At 46.3% G+C, this 20,033-nt stretch overlaps 1 long non-coding RNA gene across 2 annotated transcripts in view; it reads right to left on the bottom strand.

The window, feature by feature from the left end:
- Positions 1–5,128: 5,128 nt before the first annotated feature.
- Positions 5,129–20,033, bottom strand: part of LOC147122678 (uncharacterized) — a 37,398-nt gene continuing 22,493 nt past the window's right edge. The window contains exons 1-4 of one of the 2 annotated variants that reach the window (XR_015081374.1): positions 19,876–20,008; positions 9,274–9,454; positions 5,872–6,120; positions 5,129–5,606 (exon numbers count right to left, since the gene is read on the bottom strand). This is a non-coding gene — a long non-coding RNA (uncharacterized LOC147122678). Of the gene's footprint in view, positions 5,607–5,871; positions 6,121–9,273; positions 9,455–19,875; positions 20,009–20,033 lie in introns of those variants that run through there. The other variant, XR_015081373.1, reaches the window with a different exon arrangement.

The raw sequence follows: 20,033 nt of genomic DNA, 5'->3' as shown, positions 1-20,033 counted from the left end.
GGCGTTGCCAGGGCAATTTTGGGCCACGCGGTCTGCCTGCCGGTGTCTGTCCCCACTCTCTCTCCCTCCCTCTCCCCGAGCTGAGCTCCCCAGGGGATGTGCGGTTCGACCGGCAGCTGCAGCTCGCCCGCCCGTTGCGTGTCTCGGGCCTAGCGCTTGAGGCCCGCCGGGCTCTCGGGGCGAGACGGACCCGAGCTGAGCTCCCCCGCGGATCGCGCGGTTTACGGTCGGCCGCTGCCGATGACCCGCCCGCTGTGTGGAAACTGACCTGCAGCTACCGGAGTCGCAATGGGGGGGTCCTGTGGGTGACAACCTGATGGTGGTGTCCCTGTGGGATGAAAAATGGCAGCGAAGTTAGGAGACTGGAGGATTAGGACCCGCCCGTGACACACTGATTGGTCAACCATCAGGTGAGTGAACTGTAGGATTGGTCAAGCAGCACGTCAGTCAACGCTAATGGTAGGATTTTTGAACCTTTTTTGTATACTGTCCTAACAATTTTTGTCTGACGAAAAGTAATATGCCTACGAGCGTCCCCTAATGATAAACTTTCTTTCTCCCCCTGTCTCTCCCTGCTTTACTCAATTTCAATTCAATTCAATTCAAATCGCTTTATTGGCATGGCATGACAAGGTACATCTTATGTTGCCAAAGCATCGAAAAACATTCATGGTTGTACACAAAAATACAGATCTATCCATACAGTGTATAAACAGATATATCCCTGAGTGTATAAATATACATTCATATAATTTGTATATACTCTTTTCTTATATTTAGTGGTTGTCCCTCTGTTTATGGCAAGCTGTAACATAGTGTGCCGCTAAGGTTACACAATTTCTCTCTTCCCCTAGTAGGTATGGGAGTTTTTGGTCGTCATTCAAATTTCTGAATTCCGGGCATATTTTTGTGAATTTTGGGTAGAAATTCTCCCTTATGCCCTGATATTTTCTACAACCTGTGAGGAAGTGCATCTCTGTCTCCACCACTCCCTGACTGCAGTGAGAGCATATCCTGTCCTCTCTTGGTAGCCGGGTCTGCCTGTGTCTACCTTTTTCGATCGCCAGGCTATGTTCACTAAGTCTGTACATTGTCAAGGTTTTTCTCAGTTTGCTATCCTTTACCATGGTCAGGTAATCAGCCATGTTGTATTGTCTGTTTAGGGCCAAGTAGCAATTGAGTTTGCTTTGGGTTTTTGTTGTTTCTGCCCAATATGACAGATATTTTTCCTTTTGCTTAGCGACGATTGTGTTGGGTCGAATTTTTTGTGTTACGCTGTCACTGTCCTGGGGCTGGTTCTTGTTAGTGGTGTTAGTAGTTACTTCACTGAGTCCCAGGACTAGTTGACTGAGGGTATTCTTCTTTATGGTCCTCTCTTGGCATTTCAGGGCTTCGTAATGATAACATTAGGGGTTGCTCATTTCTAGGTGTTTCCAAAATTTGGCGGCTCTTTTTTGGATAGTGATTATTAATGGATATTGGCCTAGTTCTGCCCTGCATGCATTGTTTACGGTTTTCCTTTGAGTCCGGAGGATGCTTTTACAGAATTCTGCATGTAGGATCTCAATTGGGTGTTTGTCCCATTTTGCAAATTCTTGTTGTGTTAGCGGTCCCCACACCTCACTGCCATAGAGTGCAATTGGTTCAATTACTGATTTAAAAATTTTGAGCCAAATGCTAATTGGGATTTCTATTTGGATTGATTTTTTTAATGGCATAGAAAGCCCTTCTTGCTTTCTCTTTCAGTTCATTCACAGCCAGATGAAAATTTCCCGTAGAACTGATTTTTAGGACCAAGTATGTGTAGTTCATGGTTTGTTCAATTTTGGTTGTTCCTAGTGTGAAATTTATTTTGGGTCCCTGATGTCTGGATCTTTGCTGGAACACAAGGATTTTGGTTTTTGGGGGATTTATTGTCAGGGCCCTGGTCTGGCAGAACGACTCCAGCAGATCCAGGTTCTGCTGTAGACCCTCCTTAGTTGGTGACAGCAGAACCAGGTCATCTGCATAGAGGAGGAATTTAACCTTGGATTCATATAGGGTGAGGCCGGGTGCTGTAGATTGTTCAAGTAGTTTTGCCAATTCATTTATGTAAATATTAAAGAGTGTCAGTGAGATGGGCGAGCCCTGCGTCACCCCCCGCCCCTGTGAGAAGTATTTTGTTTGTTTGTCTACAATTTTAACTGCACATTTGTTGTTTGTATACATTGATTTAATTACATCATATGTTTTTCCCCCTACCCCGCTTTCGATAAGTTTCAGGAATAAACCGTCGTGCCAGATGGAGTCGAAAGCCTTCTGGAAATCTATAAAGCATGCGTAGATTTTGCTTTTGTTTTGATCAACGTGTTTGTCAATTAGGGTCTGTACGGTGAAGATATGATCTGATGTTCTATAGTTTGGCAGGAATCCAATTTGGCTTTTACTCAAGACATTGTGCTCCTCAGGGAAGTTTATAAGTCTTTTGTTTATGATACTACAGAATACCTTCCCCAGGTTACTGTTTACACAGATGCCTCGATAGTTATTTGGGTCGACTTTGTCCCCACTTTTGTATATGGGCGTTATGAGTCCTTTGTTCCAGATATCAGGGAAGTAACCGACACTCAGAACCAAGTTGAAGAGTTTTAGGATAGCCAGTTTCATTTTATCGTCTGTATGTTTAATCATCTCGCTTAGTATGCCGTCTGCACCGCAAGCTTTTCCTGGTCGCAGGTCCTTGAGTTTTTCAAATAGTTCTTTTTCTGTTATTATGGAGTCTAGCAGGTTTTGGTTAGCTTTTGTGGCCATTTCGAGCTTTTCCAGTTTTTTGCATATTTGGTGTTGCTCTGGCCTTAGTGTGTTTTTCCCATGTGTCTCCATTTTGAATGGCCAATTCGTCGTGCTGTTTTTTGTGTAATGTATTCCATTTGTCCCAGAAACAGTTGGAATCAATGGATTCCTCAATGGAGCTGAGTGTATTCTTAATATACTGCTCTTTTTTGGTTCTGTGTTTCTGTATTGTGTTAGTGTCTGACACTCTCTCCCTCCCTCCCCTCTCTTCTCCCTCCCTGCCCCTCTCCTCACCCTCCCCCTCTCTCTCCCCCCTCCTCTATCTCCCTCCTTCCCCCCTCTCCCTCCCCTTCCCTCTCCCTCCCCTTCCCTCTCCCTCCCCCCTCCCCCCCTCCTCCCTCCTCTCCCTCCCCCCTTCCTCTTCCCCCCTCCTCCCTCCTCTCCCTTCTCCCTCCCCCTTCCTCGTCCCCCCTCCTCCCTCCTCCTCCTCCCACCCCCCTCCCCCCTTCCTCTCCCTCCCACCCCTCTCCCTCCCACCCCCTCCCCCCTTCCTCTCCCTCCTCCCCCCTTCCTCTCCCTCCTCCCCCTCCTCGCCCTCCTCCCTACTCCCTCCCCCCTCCTCTCCCTCCCCCTCCTCTCCCTCTCCCCCCCTCCCCTCCCCCCCTCTTCTCCCCCCTCCTCCTCTCCCCCCTCCTCTCCCTCCCCCTCCCCCTCCTCTCCCCCTCCCCCCTTCTCTCCCCTCCCCCTCCCCCCTTCTCTCCCCTCCCCCTCCCCCTTCCCCTTCCCCTTCTCTCCCCTCCCCTCCCTCCCCCTCCCCCTCCCCCCTTCTCTCCCCTCCCCCTCCCTCCCCCTCCTCTCCCCCTCCCCCTCCTCTCCCTTCCCCTCCCCCTCCTCCTCCCCCCTCCTCCCCCTCCTCTCCCTCCCCGTTCCCCCTCCTCTCCCTCCTCCCCCCTCCTCTCCCCTCCCCCTCCTCCTTTCCCCCCTCCTCTCCCTCCCCCCTCCTCTCCCTCCCCCCTCCTCCTTTCCCCCCTCCTCTCCCTCCCCCTCCCCCCTCCTCTCCCTCCCCCCTCCTCCCTCCTCTCCCTCCCCCTCCCTCCCCCCTCTCCCCCTCCCCCCTCCTCTCCCTCTCCCTCCCCCCTCTCCCCTCCCCCCTCTTCTCCCCTCCCCCTCCCCCCTCCCCCTCTTCTCCCCTCCCCCCTCCTCTCCCCTCCCCCCTCCCCCTCTTCTCCCCTCCCCCCTCCTCTCCCCTCCCCCCTCCTCTCCCCTCCCCTCCCCCCTCCTCTCCCCCCTCCCCCCTCCTCTCCCTCCTCCCCCTCCCCCCTCCTCTCTCTCCATCCCCTGCTTTACTCTCTCTCCCTCCCTCCCCTCTCCCTCCCCCCCCCCCTGTTGTGTATGTACCTTTAAGAGAGAACTGCTTTTATACTGTAGTACCGGCAGTGACCACACCCGTATATAAAGCCGTAGCAGGCTTCTGTACTTTCAGTTCCAGCATACCCTCTGTTCAGTAAACACCTGTTATTACCTTTCTCCTGCAGTCCGTGTGTTATTGATACGCGGACACTACACCTGCCCTCTCCCTCCCCTGTCCCTCTCTCCCTCCCCCTCTCCTCTCCCTCCCTCCCCCTGTCTCTCCTCCTTTCCGGTACCAGAACGGAGTCAGTCCGACATCGGGAGGCCGGGTGCCCTTCGCTCCGAAGCGAGCCCGGGGTTCCTCGTCGTTAACGCGGCGGGCGTTTGGACCCGGTTGACCGGGCGGCAGACGAACGCCTTTCGCTGCGGTGGGGGGGGGGGGGGGGGGGGGGGGGGGGAGGGGAGAGAGAGACGCCGCCGCTCACCTGCTCGCTTCCCTCTTCCCCCGGGCTTTCGGGCTGTGCGGGGAAGAGAGAGTGAGACGCCGCCGCTCACCTGCTCGCTTCCCTCTTCCCCTGGGCTTTCAGGCTGCGCGGGGAAGAGAGAGAGACTGGGGGGGGGAGAGTGAGACGCCGCCGCTCAACTGCTCGCTTTCCCTCTTCCCCCGGGCTTTCGGGCTGCGCAGGGGAGAGAGAGAGACTGGGGGGGGAGAGTGAAATGCCGCCAGTTGCCAGGGTAACCCTCCTCCTCCCCTCCTGAGCGGCTACAGGCTGTAAGAGAGGCCCGGGCCCGGTTGCTGGGGTAACCCTCCTCCCCCACCCTCCTGAGCGGCTACAGGCTGAGAGAGAGGCCCGGGCCCCGGTTGCCGGGGAAAACCTTCTTCCCCCCACCCCCGCCCTCCTGAGGGGCTACAGGCTGTGAGAGAGGCCCGGGCCCGGTTGCCAGGGAAATCCTTCCCCACAGACCCCTAATGATAAGCTTTCTTTTGATATAACATATGTGTAGGTACGCTCTATAACTTTTGATTGTATAGCCGGACAGACAGACAGACAGACAGACAAACCGTTTTATATATATAGATAGATAGATTACCGTCGGTAGTTAGTTACTCGCTGCTTTATTGTTTATTACCGTTGGTAGTTAGTTACTCGCTGCTTTGTTGTTTATTACCGTCGGTAGTTGGTTACTTGCTGCTTTGTTGTTTATTACCGTCGGTAGTTGGTTACTTGCTGCTTTGTTGTTTATTACCGTCAGTAGTTGGTTACTTGCTGCTTTGTTGTTTATTACCGTCGGTAGTTGGTTACTCGCTGCTTTCTTGTGTATTACCATCGGTAGTTGGTTACTCGCTGCTTTGTTGTTTGTTGCGGTTGGTAGTTAGTTACTCGCTGCATTGTTGCTGATTATGATTGGTAGTTGGCTATAATTCTCATATCAGTTTTGGTCCCAGAATGATATGAAAACAAAATTCTTAATGACAACAAAATCTGAAAAAGAGACAAAATAAACAGAAAGAAATGGATAGCCTACAGACAGAAAAAAAATAAGCAAATAAATTGCAAACAATGAATAACAGTAAAGGTGAGTGATTTCATCGATAACAAGAAAAAGAAACAATAATACATAAACAGGACAAGCATATGAAAGAGCAATCTGAAATGAGCACTGGTGTTACTTTTACATTTCAAATATTAGCTGAAGGCTTTATAATTATGTTTCCTTTTATAACTTAATGGTTTTAGCGTTACAAACCTTTAATTCAGTTCTGGAAGTGCTCCCGGGTCTAGCTGGGTAAGATCCATCACTCTACTTCTTCACACATCACGAAAATGGATTTGTGTTGTAGTGAAGTGTAAACGCACAGCTGCAACATCTCTGCACTGTGTTTCCACATGATGAGGCTGCCCCTCCAGATTTGAGCTATAATATTTCTAACGAGGGAATGAGAGGCTATCTTCTTTTAATTACATTGAAAAGAATTTGGTGAGGAAAGATTTAACTCTGGTGACAAAGCACAAAAACATTATCATATACTCAATTGCTTATGTCACTGTATTCCGTCACTTATACTGATATTTAATCTTCAGAATCATTTAATATTTTCAATACTTTGAAAAGAAAGAAAGACAGAAAGAAAGAAGGACTTGCATTTATATAGCGCCTTTCATGACCTCAGGACATTCCAAAGCGCTTTACAGCCAATGAAGTACTTTTTTGAAATGTAGTCACCTTGGAATGTAGTAAATGTGGCAGCCAATTTGCGCCCAGTAAGGTCCCACAAAGAGGACTGTGATAATCTGAGGTAGATCTATGCACCTCCCATCAGCTGCTCTCTATCTTTATAAAAGTTCTGAGTGTCCGCCACAAGTGAGATGTGACACTGCAAAATGTGAAAAGTATCAAAAAAGAAAGGCAGATATTTTCTGACCTGGAGCCAGAGATTTGTAAACACCTTCCGGTTCACCCTTAACCATAAGCAATGCCATGAGAAAGGCACTAGTAATATAACAGTCTCAACTTTGCCAGGAATAAGGGGTGAATTAATAGGAAGATTGGAGAAGCTCAAGCTGTACAATTTAGAAAGCAGAGGATTAAGGGTGGACAAAAGCAAAATACGGCAGATGCTGGAAATCTGAAATCAAAACAGAAAATGCTGGGAAACACTCAGCAGATCAGGGATCATCTGTGGATAGAGAAACAGAGTTAATAAGAGGAACTTTAACCCCCAAAAATGCGTGGGTCTGGGTCGGGTGGGATGTAAAAAAATTTTAAATCTCAAACCCGAACCCAATCCGCCTCGAACCCGCCCATTTCCAGTTTTAACAGAGGCGGGAAGGGGGCGGGTGACCAAACCGCTCTCAGGAGGCGAGTCCCTCATTTAAATATTTTAATGAGACTGCATGCCTCAGATTTTATTCCATTTTAGGTTTAACACTGGCTGGCCTTGGGAAACCCAGCAGCTGAAGGGAGGCGAGGACTGCTGCGTGGAAGAGGCAAGTGCCTTTCCAGCACTGTTTGTGGGCCAGGAGGAGCAGGGGTGCTTCCTCCGGCCCCCCAAGCTAACCTGCTTCCCACCCCGTGATCAGGCCCATGATCGGACCTCCCCATGACATCACTGACCTCTTTGCGATTGGAACCCCCGTGATATCACCGACCCCCCCCCACCAATCGGACTCCCCCGCCACCCCCCCCATCTCTGCCCCCGATGAGACTCTGACCCTCCGCGATTACCCCCTAACCCTACAAGCCACTCTATAGCCACCTCCCCCCTCCGTCACAATCGCTACCCCCAGCAGCTGTGCAATATTGAGGGAGTGCTGCATTATTGGGTGCTCTTTCTTTCAGATGAGACGTTAAATCAAGGTCCCGTTATCCTCTCATGTGAATGCCAAAGATCCCACAGCACTACTTGAAGAAGAACAGGGGAGTGCTCCCGGTGTCTTGCCCAACATTAATCCCTCAGCCAACACTAGCAAAACAGATTATCAGGTCATTTACCACATTGCTGTATGTGCGACCCTGCTGTGTGCAATTTGGCTAACGTATTTAACCACATAACAACAGTGACTAAACTTCAAAAAGTGCTTTGGGACATCCTGTGCTCGTGAAATGTGCTGTATAAGTGCAAGTTCTTTCTTTCTTCTGATAAAATAAAACTTCAAGGAAAGTCAAGGAAGTAGGACATAAACTTAAATTAGTAGTAGAAATTAAATTTAAAATTGGTATAAGGAAGAACTTGATGGCTCTAGTGGTGATAAATGTTTGGAATAATTTGCCAGACATAGCAGTAAACACAAAAACATTAGAGGTGTTCAAACTGCAGTTGGATGTTAGGACAGCCTTCTTTCCATAGCTACGCTTTCTAAAGCACATCAACATCATGAAAATGGAGGAATCATGTTTAGTATTTTCATTATTTTGGTACAATTTTATGGTCTTAAAACATCAGGCAATCTTGCATTAACCATAAATAATTCCTCTGGTTAGCCTTAATAAAAGTACAAATGTAATCCTTTCCCAAGTTGCTGAAAAGACAATATAAACGTAATACAGTGATGCCAGCAGACAGAATCGTTGCATTTGCACTTTCAGGATCCTGTTTATTTCCAGCACACTAATCTTATCAGAGCTGACAGGTCATAATCAGTGAGCTATGCCAAACCACTGTGCATTAGATGCTAAGCATGCAGAACCAACAACTTGCACATTCTCAATTGTTGAATTGTTCAGTTGCCCAGCAATTTGCTCTACGTCTCTCACAGTGCTGTTCATCTCCCTTGCTGACATGGTCCCATCTGACTGCCAGGAGCAGAGACATTCATGTGTTCAAAAATTGCAGAAAATCTGGAATCATAACACAGGCCTTTCAGGCTGTGAGCTTTTACCAGCATTAACAGGAGCTACAGATTCCAGGCTCCTCACTTAGGGCTCATGGGATTGGGGGTAATATATTAGCATGGATTGAGGATTGATTAACGGACAGCAAACAGAGAGTAGGGATAAACAGATCATTTTCGGGTTGGCAGGTTGTAACTAGTGGGGCACCACAAGGATTGGTGCTTGGGCCTCACCTATTTACAATCTATAACAGTATCTTATATGAGGGGACCAAGTGTCTTATATTCATGGCCCCTCGTTTTGGACGCCTCCATAAGTGGAAACATCTTCTTTATGTCTACCTGATCGAATTCCTTCATAATTTTAAAGATGTCTGTCAGGTCACCTCTCAGTCTTCTCTTTTTTGGAGAAGAGAGCCCCAATTTGTTAAAATGTTCCTTATCGTTAGTTATACCCTGTTAATTCTGGTATCATTATTATACACACTTTCTCCAGTGCTTCTATTTCCTTTTTGTAATAAGGAGACCAGAACTGTGCACAGTACTCTAAGTACATTAATGCTGCTAAGTATTCTATTGGTATTAAAACATGTTAGTGTCCACAAAGTAACATTTTTGGCTATTAATGACTTTTTAAAAGTTATGTTAAAACATTTGTACGGTTTTAATTTGTTACATTCATATAGGCCAGAGTGTGAAATACATTGGGTTGGCATGGTGTAGCAGACATTACAGCCACAATTTGCTTTTATAGATTAAGCTATTATACAATTATACAATCATACAGCACAGAAGGAGACCAATCGGCTCATCATACCTGTTCTGGCTCTTTGAAAAAGCTATCCAATAAGTCCCACTCCTCTACGACGATAGCAAAATACTGCAGATGCTGGAAATCCGAAATAACAACAGAAAATGCTGGAAAAACTCAGCAGGCCAGGCAACATCCGTGGAGAGAAACTAGAGTTGACGTTTCAGGTCGAAACCCTTTTTCAAAACTGGAAAAGAAATAAAATAGATCGAAGTCAGGGCTGCGATAGAACAAAAGAAGTAAAAGAGACATTAAGAGATATTCAAAACCAGACGAGATGCTAATAGGACAGTGGAGACAAAAGACGGCTCAGATTAGGTGTGAAGTGTACTGGCAGGATAAGAGACAGCTGCCTCTGCTCTTTCTCGACAGCCATGCAATTTTTTTTATATATACACAACTCCTTTTTGAAAGTTACTATTGAATCTGCTTCTACCACCCTTTCAGGCAGTGTCTTCCAGATCACAACTCATTGTGTTAAAAAAAAATGCACCTCATCTTTCCTCTGATTCTTTTGACAACTATCTTAAATTGGTGTCCTCTGGTTATTGACCCTCCTGCCAGTGGAAACAATTTCTCCCTATCTACTCTATCAAAACCCTCCATAACTTTGTGTAATGATATCAGCAAATAGTGATGTTATTTGCCTGTTCGATTATGATGCCTTAATAGCATGATTGCAGGTATTGATTACTTATGCCTGACCAGCTGAGGTCATGTGACCGAGAGAAGCAAGGCAGAGAGTTTTACTTTCAGTTTGATTCTAGATGCATCACAGCATAGTGTGTTCTGTAAAAAGCTGTAGAAAGTCTTGAACAAGACTTTAGATTAAACAACATTCTCTTTCAGAAATGAGTCTTTATTGAACCCAAAAAGAAATCAAAACATGGTGTCAGAAGTGGGATGAAAGAGAAAAAATCTGAAGTTAGCAACTTGATGGGACAGTGAAAGCAGTTGTGGCAAGTAAGCAAAATCAGCTCTCCACATATTAGCAAGCCAGAAGAGAACATCGTTGCTTACCATTAGAGAATAGCTAACGAAGTAAAAGAATGGAAGGTTCACACCCACCGGCGACGCTTCAATTGACAGGTAATGTGGCTGAAAATTGGAGAAGGTTCAAACAACGTGTGGGGTTGTATTTATCAGCTATCGGAGCTGACGAGAAAAGTAATAAACAGAAATTGTCACTGTTCTTACATGTCGTGGGTGATGAAGCGCTGGAGGTATATAATAATTTCATATTTGCTGTTGATGGAGACAAAATGAAGCTAGATAAAATAATGGAACAGTTTGAGGCCTACTGCATACCTAAACGCAACGTGACCTTTGAGAGGCACAAATTTTTCACGTGTACAGAAAATCGGCGAGACTATTGATCAGTATGTGACTGAACTGAGAAACCGGAGCAAATCGTGTGAATTTGGGGGACTCACAGACTCGCTGATAAAAGACAGACTGGTGTGTGGTATTCGAGATAATGGTCTAAGGGAAAGACTGCTAAGAGAGCAAGATCTAGACCTGGGAAAAGCCATAGCACTGTGTAGGGTTACAGAGACTGTGAAGTTGCAGGCAAAGGAGCTGTTCAGTGACAGTAGCTGCAACGTGGATGCAGTGAGAAAGAACGGATACAAACCTTTTAACAAAGAGAGCGCCAATGAGAAAAAAGAGACGTGGCCAGCAAACGAAAATGAAAGAGACAATCGGAAGTCATGTAGTCGATGCGGTACACAGCATCCACCAAGAAAGTGTCCAGCATATGGTAAAACATGCAATAGATGCAACAAAAACAACCATTATGCCCGTTGCTGTAAGAACCAAGCACAACAAAGCAAGGTCCATACAGTAGATGAAAGCGAGATAGAGGAATTCAATGTAGATGTTGTGTCTGAAAACAAAAAAGAAAGAGACTGGATGTTGACACTAAAAGTGAATGACATACACATTCCATTTAAATTGGATACTGGAGCACAAGTTAATGTGATATCAGAGACCGATTTTAAGAGAATTAGACCCAGACCAAAGTTACATGGAATACAAGTGAAAGTGACCGGATACTCAGGTACTGATATACCAGTGAAAGGAAAATGCATTGTCAAAGTAACACACAAGGACAGAGAGCACACGCTAGCATTAATCGTGGTGCCAAAGGATGTGCAAGCCATACTAGGTTTAAAAGCCTGTGAGAGACTGAACCTGGTAAAGAGAGTCCTCTTTGTGGAAAGTGAAAGAGAGACAGTCTATGATGAACTGAATGTTGCGTACACACCGGGTAAGCTGATGTATACAGCAGACACGTTGTCCAGAGCTGTTGACCCAGGAGAGCCCGCAAACACAGTGAAAAGACTGAAGTACAAGGCAAAAGACAGTGGAACTGACTTCGACCAGAGCATGCTTGTATACCGCACAACGCCGCTCGAGTGTGGTATGTCACCAGCCCAACTCCTGATGGGACGTCGGCTAAGGTCAAACCTACCCATCCCGGAGAACCTCCTGAAAACAAAAGAGGGGGAGAAAGTGAGGAAGTTCAAAGAACAACCTGATCACACAGCTGAGAACCAATCATCTGAGGCAACAACTCAGATTCAAGGACAATCAATCAGAAAATCCTCAAGAAACGTGAAGCCTCCTGAGAGACTCATTGAGCAAATTTAAGGACTATTGTTATAGAAGGAAGTAATGTTATCTTATTCTTTCTTCAAGTTCTAGTGTATTGACATATTTCATGTGAACACACAAAGCAAGGTTAAAAAACCTTGATAATGAACTTACATTATCATTATCATGAAGTGTTACAGTTAAAATGCAGATTAATACAAAGAAAACATGTTGTTAGTTAAAAGTAAAATACTTTTGTTTTAAGAAAGGGAGATGTAATGATATCAGCAAATAGTGATGTTATTTGCCTGTTCGATTATGATGCCTTAATAGCATGATTGCAGGTATTGATTACTTATGCCTGACCAGCTGAGGTCATGTGACCGAGAGAAGCAAGGCAGAGAGTTTTACTTTCAGTTTGATTCTAGATGCATCACAGCATAGTGTGTTCTGTAAAAAGCTGTAGAAAGTCTTGAACAAGACTTTAGATTAAACAACATTCTCTTTCAGAAATGAGTCTTTATTGAACCCAAAAAGAAATCAAAACACTTTGAACACCTCAATTAAATCTCCCTTTAGCCTTCTCTGCTCTATGGAGAACAATCCTAGCTTTTCTAGTCTCTCCACATAACTTAAGTTCCTGATCCCTGGTACCATTCTAGGAAATTTCCTCTGCATCAATGTTCCCTTTAAGCTGCGTGGCCACACTGTCACGCAGCGCTCTGGACCTCCCACACAGCCGGCTCACCGGCTTTTCAATGGGAAAAAACACGCATATGTGGTATTTTGAATGGGCCATGCAGCCCCTTAAAGGGGCCGTGCACCCAAAAAGAATTAAAGGGAACATTGCTCTGCACCCTCTCCAAGGTGTCCACATTCTTCCCAAAGTGTAGTGCCTAGAATTGGATAGAATACTCCAGCTGAGGTCTAACCAATGATTTTGAGCATCCCCAATCTGTGTAGAGAGAACACAAATGCGGCTGGACCTGCTGTGATTTCCAGCAAAAAAAATGTTTTTTTGTCTGTTTTTTGTTTTTCATACAGACCCCAGCATCTGCAACATTTGACCCCTTGTGACCCCACCTCATTGTTCTTTGATGTAATGTTTTCCTGACTGACCTGTTTGGACACCACTCACACCTTTGATTGCTGTGATTATCTCTCTGCTGAGGTGTGATAAATGGAAGTTAGAAAGATTACCTGTAATCATCTGGCATTCTTCTCTGACTATATAAGCTGTGTCTTTATGCATCTCTCCACTTCACCTGACAAAGGAGCAGCGCTCCGAAAGCTTGTGATTTCAAATAAAACTGTTGGACTATAACCTGGTGTTGTGTGACTTCTTCTATTTATAAAGCCCAAGATCCTGTACGCTTTTTTAACAGTCTTATCAACTTGTCCTGCCACCATTGAAGATTTGTGTATGTGAACCCCGATGTCTCTCTATTCCTGCACCCCTTTATAATTGTTCCATTTACTTTATATTGCCTCTCTTCATTCATCCCTCCAAAATGCATCACTTCACACTTCTCTGCATTAAATTTTATCTGCCATGTGTCTGCCCATTTCACCAGTCTATCTCCTCCTGAAGTATGCTACAATGCTACTCACTGTGTACTTACTACATTTCCAAGTAAACAATTCACAATATAAATTCCTGCAGCAGTGTCCAGGAGATTTACCTTTAATTCCTGGAAACGCCAGGACAATCCTGGAGGGTTGGCAAGCCTAAGTGCAACAGCCTTGGTAATCAGAGCAGAAATCAAGGGTTTAAATCAAACATGGCCACAGTAAATAATAATTCTAAAAGGTCTAAGAATGTTAAAAAAACAAGCCTGAAGGCTTTGTATCTTAATGCGAAGAGCATTCATAATAAAGTGGATGAATCAGCTGCACAAAGAGGTAAACGGATATGATATGATTGGGATTACGGAAACATGGCTCCAGGGTGACCAAGGCTGGGAACTCAACATCCAGGGGTATTCAATATTCAGGAAAGACAGGCAAAAAGGAACAGGAGGTGGGGTAGCATTGCTGGTTAAAGAGGGGATTAACACAATTGTAAGGAAGGATATTAGCTCTGATGATGTGGAATCTGTATGGGTAGAACTGAGAAATACCAAGGGGCAGAAAACGTTAGTGGGAGTGGTATACAGACCCCCAAACAGTAATGCGGAGGTTGGGGATGGCATTAAACGGGAAATTAGAGACGCGTGCAATAAGGGCACAGCAGTTATCATGGGTGACTTTAATCTACATATAGATTGGGCTAACCAAATTAGTAACAATACTGTGGAGGAGGAATTCTTGGAGTGTATACAGGATGGTTTCCTGGACCAATATGTCGAGGAACCAACTAGAGACCAGGCCATCTTAGACTGGGTATTATGTAATGAGAAAGGATTAATTAGCAATCTTGTTGTGCGAGGCCCCTTGGGGCGGAGCGATCATAATATGATCGAATTCTTCATTAAGATGGAGAGTGAAGTAGTTGACTCAGAGACAAGGGTCCTGAATTTAAATAAAGGAAACTACGGTGGTATGAGGCATGAGTTGGGTAGGATTGATTGGGGAATGTTACTTAAAGGGTTGATGGTGGATAGGCAATGGCAAACATTCAAAGATCGCATGGATGAACTACAGAATTTGTTCATCCCTGTTTGGCATAAAAATAAAACAAAAAAGGTGACTCAACCATGGCTAACAAGGGAAATTAGGGATAGCATAAGATCCAAGGAGAGGACATATAAATTGGCCAGAAAAAGTAGTAAACCTGAGGATTGGGAGCAGTTTAGGATTCAGCAAAGGAGGACAAAGGGATTAATTAAGAGGAGTAAAATAGAGTATGAGAGTAAGCTTGCAGGGAACATAAAAACTGACTGTAGAAGCTTCTATAGATATGTGAAGAGAAAAAGATTGGTGAAGTCAAGTGTAGGTCCCTTGCAGTCAGAATTAGGGGAATTTATAATGGGGAACAAAGAAATGGCAGACCAATTAAATACATACTTTGGTTCTGTCTTCACAAAGGAGGACACAAATAACCTCCCAGAGATGTCAGGGAACATAGGGTCTAATGAGAGGGAAGAACTGAATGAAATCAATATTTGTAGGGAAATGGTGTTAGGGAAATTGACGGGATTGAAGGCCAATAAATCCCCAGGGCCTGATAATCTACATCCTAGGGTGCTTAAGGAAGTGGCCCTAGAAATAGTAAATGCATTGCTGGTCATCTTCCAAAATTCTATAGACTCTGGAACAGTTCCCATGGATTGGAGGATAGCTAATGTTACCCCACTGTTCAAAAAAGGTGGTCGAGAGAAAATGGGGAATTATAGACCGGTAAGCCGGACATCGGTAGTGGAGAAAATGCTAGAGTCCATTATAAAAGATGTAATAGCAGAGCACTTGGAAAACAGTGACAGGATCGGACAAAGTCAACATGGATTTACAAAAGGTAAATCGTGCTTGACTAATCTACTGGAATTTTTTGAGGATGTAACTGGTAGGATATGGGAGAACCAGTGGATGCGGTGTATTTGGACTTTCAGAAGGCTTTCGATAAGGTCCCGCATAAGAGATTAGCGTGTAAAGTTAAGGCACATGGGAGTGGGGGCAAGGTACTGACTTGGATAGAGAACTGGTTGGCAGACAGGAAGCAAAGAGTTGGAATAAATGGGTCTTTTTCCGAGTGGCAGGCAGTGACTAGTGGGGTACCGCAGGGATCGGTCCTAGGACCCCAGCTATTCACAATATACATTAATGATCTAGACGAGGGAACTAGATGTAATATCTCCAAGTTTGCAGACGACACAAAGCTGGGTGGGCGTGTGTGCCGTGAGGAGGATGCCGAGAAACTCCAGTATGATTTGGACAGGTTGGGTGATTGGGCAGAAGCATAGCAGATGCAGTATAATGTGGATAAATGCGAGGTTATCCACTTTGGTGGCAAAAACAGGAAGGCAGATTATCTGAACGGCAATAGATTGGGAGAAAGGGAAGTGCAACGAGACCTGGGTGTCCTTGTGCACCGGTCACTGAAGGTAAGCATGCAGGTGCAGCAGGTGGTTAAAAAGGCAAACGGTATGTTGGCCTTCGTAGCAAGAGGATTTGAGTACAGGAACAAGGATGTCTTGCTGCAGTTGTACAGGGCCTTGGTGAGACCACACCTTGAGTATTGTGTGCAGTTTTGTTCGCCTTATCTGAGGAAGGATGTTCTTGCCATGGAGGGAGTGCAGCGAAGATTCACCAGACTGATACCTGGGATGGCAGGAATGACGTATGAGGAGAGATTGGGTCGATTGGGCTTATACTCGCTGGAGTTTAGAAGAATGAGAGGGGATCTCATTGAAACTTATTAAATTCTAACACGACTAGACAGACTAGATGCAGGAAGGATGTTCCCAATGGCGGGGGAGTCCAGAACCAGGGGTCACAGTCTAAGGATAAGGGGTAAGCCACTTAGGACAGAGATGAGGAGGAATTTCTTCACCGAGAGTGGTGAACCTGTGGAATTCTCTACCACACAAGGCAGTTGAGGCCAATTCATTAAATATATTCAAGAAGGAGTTAGATATATTTCTTAAGGCTAATGGGATCAAGGGATATGGGGAGAAGGCAGGGACAGGGTACTGAATTTGGATGATCAGCCATGATCTCATTGAATGGCGGAGCAGGCTCGAGGGGCCGAATGGCCTACTCCTGCTCCTATCTTCTATGTTTCTATGCATTCTAAAGTGTTGCCAACTCTGGTTGAACATATTCCTGGAGGTTTCATCACATGACCTCCTGCCTCCAACTGCCCTGCCCAGTCAAACAGCCTTCCCCCCCATATCCAATAGTTTTATAAATAATAAATGAAAGTGTTCAAAAAAAAACATTTGTTTTTAATGCTCCCTACGATTTTTACCCACAGCAGTGTCCAGGAGATTAAACATTAATTCCTGGAGATGCCAGGACAATCCTGGGAAGTTGGCAACCCTAAATCTGAAATGACACAATGCACCACACCAAGGCCTGACCAAGGTTGCCATCTATAGGCCCAAGTCGGAGGCGGCCCTTGGAGGGAGGGGGTGGTCGCTCTGGCCACCTGCTTCTCTTCAGTGGCTGGGTGGCCCTGGAGCAGGAGCAGGCGGCATCCGCTGGTACGCCTGATGCCTTCTGTGACCGGTGGGCACCGCAGGGGCTGGAGTGCGGGGCGGATAATAGCAGTAACGCTATTATTTAAGTTTTTATGTGTTGCGTCCGTGTATAATAAGACACAGACTGCGGAGAACGGTACAACAGGTGTTTACTCAACGTGGCTCACACTGCAACTGATCTGTACAGATTACTACTCAGTGCTATATACAGGTGTGGTCACTGCCGGTACTGCAGTATACATGAGCTGTAAAACATAGTTCCCCCCTTAAAGGTATATACATTACAATTCCTCCCCTTTTAGATTAACAGTACCATAACACTCATTTAACAATTAAATATCAAACTAATTACAATTAACACTTTTAACATGCAACATTAGCTGAAAATAGTCTATTTATATATTCAGTCTTTGGGGAGGCTTCCTGATCCTTTCTGGATAGCGCCTTTCCAGAGTGTCTTGCTCTTGGTGCGGAGGCGATTCTGGCCCCCTGTCGTCGGTTGGTTCATCAGCTTCCGATGCTACTGTTTCTGGGGTAGATGCGACCTGTACGTCGGGTTCATCACCAGGTACGTATGGGCGAGGCATGGGGTTGACTTGTTCCTGTGACTCTAGGATCTGGTCAGCATAGCGTCTCACGATGCTCTCCCCAACGTCCACTGTATACATTAGTGGGCCCTGCCGTGTGCATATCATTCCTGGCTGCCATTTTTCTGTTCGGTAGTCGCGGGCCAAGACTGGTTGCCCTACATTGAAGCTCCTTGTTGGCTTCTCATGGATGTGCTGGAATTGCTTACTCTCAACATCTCTTCGTACGTTTGGTCTGAGCAAATCCAGGCGAGATCTTAACCTTCGGTTAAAGAACATCATGGCTGGGGCCTGGTTGGTGACTGCATGTGTCGCATTCCGGTAGGCGAACAGGAAATTGTCCACCTTGTGCTGCAGCGGAATGTTGTCATTGTACATAGCCTTTATTGCCTTCTTAAAGGTTTGTACGAACCTCTCAGCCAATCCTTTTGTGGCTGGATGATACGGGCAAATGTGTAATGCCTTACCCCATTCTTTTTCAAGAACCTCCGGAACTCTTCGGACACAAACTGTGGTCCGTTGTCAGAGCAAATCTGTTCTGGCAAGCCATTCCTGGCAAAAATGGTCCGTAGGACTGCAATAGTTTTCTCCGTGGTGGTGGAGGACATTTTGATGACCTCAGGCCATTTCGAGTGCGCATCCACGGCTATTAAAAACATTGAGTCCATGAATGGACCAGCAAAATCAATATGCACCCGTTGCCATGGAGATGAGGGCCACTCCCATGGGTGTAGAGGGGCCTGTGGTGGTGCATTTTGGATTTTCTGGCATCCTGAGCAGCTCTTGGTCAGGTCCTCGATTTGTTTATCGATTCCCGGCCACCACACATAAGCCCTGGCTAGGCTTTTCATTTTTACCCCTCCCAGATGACCCTCATGAAGCTCATTGAGCACTCTATCCCTTAACTTGGGTGGAATTACCACTCGGGATCCACACATCAAGGTCCCCCGGCACACTGACAGCTGTTCTCTCCTTGTCGAGAATGCTGGCAACAGTGAGTCGCCATGTGCTGCTGCTTCATATGATACCGCAATGCTGAAAGCCTTTTCCAGCGTAAGGTCCTTTTCAGATAAAAGGCGTTTCTGGGTTCCTTCACTTTGAAGCCCACACACAAACTTGTCCCTTAAGGTATCTGCCAATCCTGCTCCAAACTGGCAGTGTTTCGATAGTTTGCGCAGTTCTGTTAAATAATCAGCATTGCTTTCATCCTTATGCTGGTTCCGTTTGTGAAACTTGAATCTTTCTGCTATCAGCAGTGGTGTGGGGTTTAAATGTTCCTTTAGTATTGTTACTATGTCTTCAAAACTCTTTTCCATTGGCTTCGTTGGGGTTACTAGATTTCGTAATAAACCATACGTCTTTGCACCCATTAAATTTAACAATACCGACGCTTTCTTGTCATCTGACACCTCATTTGCCTTGCAGTACACCTCTATTCGTTCGACATATGTAGTCCAATCTTCGACTTCATTGTCAAATGCGGTGATACTGCCACTCTTCGGCATTTTGGGTGTGGTTTAAAATGGCGTCTCCCAATGGCTTACAATGGCATCTCCCGCGCTTTCCTTCCTCCCCCGCTGCTGCCAACGCCGCTCCCGGCGGTTCTCGTGGCAATGGCAGCGCCCTGTAGGTTTCGCGCGCTTCTCCTGCGCTGCTGCCAACGCCGCTCTCGGCGGTCCTCGTGGCAATGGCGGCGCCTCGCGGGTTTCTGCGCGTCTCTCTCTCCCTCTCTCCGACGCTGCTAGGTCCCTGAACACCGGCTGCGCCCTGTGCGCTCTGCCCTCTCTCTCTCTCCCCCGTCGACGCTGCTCGGCCCTTTGCTGTGCTGCTCGGTCGGGCTCTAGCCCGCCGCTGTCCGGGAAGGGTCTGCGCACTACCTGTTGCCAGCCCGTTTCACTGGACCACCTCGACTGGAAAGCCAAGCCTGGCTCTCGACAGCCTCCCCCGCAATTCTCGAGTCTCTGCTGGATGACTGGGCGGTTGCCCGTGGTCGACGCCCGAGTCTCTGGCCTTGACCTCCAATCCACTGATCTCCAGGAACGAATCCCCGGGAGGTGATGCAGAGTTCCAGGTAGGTTCGAACTTGCCTCGTCGCCAATGTTGCGTCCGTGTATAATAAGACACAGACTGCGGCGAACAGTACAACAGGTGTTTACTCAACGTGGCTCACACTGCAACTGATCTGTACAGATTACTACTCAGGGCTATATACAGGTGTGGTCACTGCTGGTACTGCAGTATACATGAGATGTAAAAGATAGTTCCCCACTTAAAGGTATATACATTACAATAAGTTTCCTTTGTTTTTAAGTTCTTGATTTGTTGCTGCCCATTCAGAAGTGCTGGTGGTGAGGGCACTTGTGTTTGGTTGCTGGTGTGGCCTGGTGGGTTATTTTGCAAACGATGAGCCCAGTGGGCTGGAGCTCAGGGTAGGTGTCACCAGCGC

This window comes from Somniosus microcephalus, chromosome 2 (genome assembly GCF_052327205.1).
Source record: "Somniosus microcephalus isolate GS21.2 chromosome 2, FLI_Smic_1.0, whole genome shotgun sequence".
Taxonomy (NCBI): Eukaryota; Metazoa; Chordata; class Chondrichthyes; order Squaliformes; family Somniosidae; genus Somniosus; species Somniosus microcephalus.
Note: the sequence above shows the minus strand (reverse complement) of the source record. Positions and strands in the feature narration are given on the sequence as shown.